Source organism: Colobus angolensis, unplaced genomic scaffold (genome assembly GCF_000951035.1).
Source record: "Colobus angolensis palliatus isolate OR3802 unplaced genomic scaffold, Cang.pa_1.0 Scaffold61, whole genome shotgun sequence".
Lineage (NCBI taxonomy): Eukaryota > Metazoa > Chordata > Mammalia > Primates > Cercopithecidae > Colobus > Colobus angolensis.
Window position 1 is genome coordinate 8,975,553 of NW_012119710.1, and position 2,990 is coordinate 8,978,542.

The window sequence follows — 2,990 nt, forward strand, 5'->3', positions numbered from 1 at the left end:
AGGAGCTGACCCCAGGGGCCCCCCAGCATCAGCTACCGCCGGGCCCAGGATCACCAGAGCCTTACCCCGGTCAGCAAGCTCCCGGTCCGGAGCCCTCTCAGCCACTACTGGAGCTGACACCCAAGGCACCTGGCTCCCCGCGGGGTCAGCATGAGCGGAGCAAGCCACCTCCAGCTGGGGAGACGGTGACAGGCGGCTTCGGGGCAAAGAAGCGAAAAGGTTCTTCATCCCAGGCCCCAGCGTCCAAGAAGTTGAACAAAGAGGAGCTTCCTGTAATCCCGAAGGGGAAGCCCAAATCGGGGCGAGTTTGGAAGGACCGCTCCAAGAAAAGGTGAAGTAGGGGACAGCTTGGACAGGGGTGGCGTTCTCTATGGTGTTGGGACCTCGCCTTTGCCCTGCTGAAGCCTAGAGAATAGCCCCAGGGTTAGAGAGAGCTCACGTTATTGAGGGTGTCAGCAAACAGGCAATTACAATCAGAATGTGGTAAAATGACCTGGGATCCCGGAGAGGTGGGGCCAGGCCCTCATAGATCAATTTCTCTGATGCTTTTCCTCTTCGGGGTCCCTATAGGCCTCTCCTGTAGCACCTCAGTTGTGTATTCGTTCAACAGACATTTACCGTCGTCTACCCTCTCTAGTGAGGGAGGCAGAAACAAGTAAACCAGCCATTACTTGATCAAAGCAGTGAGGTCTTCATCCAACATAGTCTGTTACAGTTATTTGCCTTTAAGATGAAAAGTATTACTGAGCACTGATTATATACAGCCTTTCAAACATGGAACAGCATGTATCATCACACTTAATCTGCACATCAGCCCTGTGAAGCAGCTGGTGGTATTCCTGTTTTTTGTATGAGGAAACCGAGGCTAAATGAGTGGTAGGCACAGGATCTGAGCACAGATCTGATTCCGAAGCCTGTGCCCAAAACCCCTTTACCCAATCCCTGTAGATCCACCTTGAATTGGATTGCAACCTTCTTAAGGGGCAGGCACGAGATCTTTCTTGTCTTTCTGGGCCAAGAGCACAGTAAATGCTCAATGAATGCTTATTTAAGGAAGGAACAAAGTGGCTCGTCTGAAGAAGGAAGAGTTTAGGCTGCTGTGAAGGAGAGGTGTGGGGTTCAGTTCCAATTCAAGCTAATGGGAACCACAGGGAGAGTCAGGGATGCATGCCTGTGAGGGGCCATGAGGAAGGCGGGTGTTTTTAGGGAAGAAGCTGACTCTGTGCCAGGCTTCATGCTATAGGCCCTTTTCTTGTACCCTTAAAACCCTAGGCAGTGGGTATTATCCCCCCACCCCTGATTAAACAGAAGAAACTGAGACTTACAGAGTAATTTATTGCAAGTCTCCCATGAGAGAGACTTTGAAGCTAGAGTGACTGTAGCTGTTGGAGAAGTGGATGATGGCACGACCCCTCTGCCCTGTCCCAGCGGTCACAGGAGAATGGCCGGGCCATTGATGACCATGTGGAACTGGAGGAGGCTGGTCCAGGTGGTAAGAGGGTGATGAGCAAGTTGAGCGAGTGAAGCTTGGGTCCTGGTACTCACACTGAAGGTAGGGAGATGGGCTTGCTGAGCTCACTGGGGCTGGGCCCATGCACAGGTGAGGAGAAGGGGGGGGCCCGCACAAGACACAGAATCAGCAGCTGGAGCAGAGTAGGAGGCCACAGATCACTTGACCAAGAAGTCCGGAGAGAGGGTTTGTGGTCCCAGCTCCCTGCCCAGCTGCAGACCCTTCCTGACTCGCTGTTGCTCACTCAGAGCATGCACTCCAGCCTCCTTAATGAGGCCGGCAGGCCCACCCTCCTCTTCCCGCCATCACTAGAGCTTCCACACGGACGTCCCCTCCATGTTTCCCCCGTGCCTGACGCTCCCTCCTTCCTCAGCGCCTTCACACGTGCTGTTCCCACTGTTTGAAAGGCTCTTCCCTTGGCCAATCCCCTACTCGTGTTTCAGGGCTCAGCTCAAATGTCACCTCCTCTGAAAAGCCTCTCTGGCTTACCCAACTAGGGTTAAGTCCCCATGCTTTATGTTATCGTCGCGTGCTGTCCTTCTCTTTTGTCACACCTCCATTTGCACAAATGCTTATTTCCATGATTCTTATTGACTGCCTGTTATCCTTTAAAGCAGAGGCTCCACGAGAGTGTGAGAGTGGGGACTTACCTCTCATGACTAGATCCCGCAGAGCCCAGCGCAGGGCAGGCACTAAGCTGAACAAGTGGATGAATGAGGACAGAAGGTAGTTCGTTCATTCATCAACCAGTTGCTCGGATCTGGGGTAAACATGGCTGTGAACAAAAAGCCTCTGCTCTCCTGAAGCAAACGTTGTAATCGTGGGAAACAGATCAAGAACGAGTACACACATGATATGTCTGTAATAAAGACTTTAAAGAAAAATAAACCAGGATAGGGACCAGAGAATAACAGGGAGGGCAGGGTATTGCCACAGTGGTCAGAGATGGCCTCGCAGATAAAGAGGCCTGAGCAGAGGGAGCCAGGCAGAGATCTGGGGAAACAGTATCCAGGCAAGAGGAAAGGGAAGTTCAGAGGCATTGGGGCGGGAGCAAGCTCCCGTTTGAGAAGTATTCCAGAGGTCTTGCTGCTGGAATGAGGGAGAGAAGGGGAAACAGTAGGAGATGAGGTCAGAGAGACAGCAGGGCCTGGTGACCCTTGCAGGGACTCCAGATTTCCTGAGTGAGCTTGGGAGCCATGGAAGGGTGTCAAGCAAAGGAATGAAATGACCTGACTTGTGAGATCAGCCTGGCTACTGGACACAGACATAGGCCGGCAGGGGTGAAGGCAGGGAAACCCACAAGGAGGCTGTTGCAAGAGAACTAAAACAGCTTCAGAAGCTGCAGGCAGGGCTGTGGAGAGGGGCCCAGTAGGGCCACTAAATGGATGTTTAGGATCTTTGAGGGAGCAGCTTCAGTGCGTGGTGAGTGAACCGGGAGATGGATGGGAGAGGTTACAGTTATGGGAGAGGTCCATGTGGC

At 52.8% G+C, this 2,990-nt stretch overlaps 1 protein-coding gene across 1 annotated transcript in view; it reads left to right on the forward strand.

Annotated features, from left to right (window-relative positions):
• The first annotated feature begins 6 nt into the window (after positions 1-6).
• Positions 7-2,990, forward strand: part of CCDC86 (coiled-coil domain containing 86) — an 8,668-nt gene continuing 5,684 nt past the window's right edge. The window contains exon 1 of the mRNA XM_011963547.1: positions 7-331. The gene's annotated coding sequence lies outside the window, so the exon portion shown is untranslated. The remainder of the gene's footprint in view (positions 332-2,990) is intronic.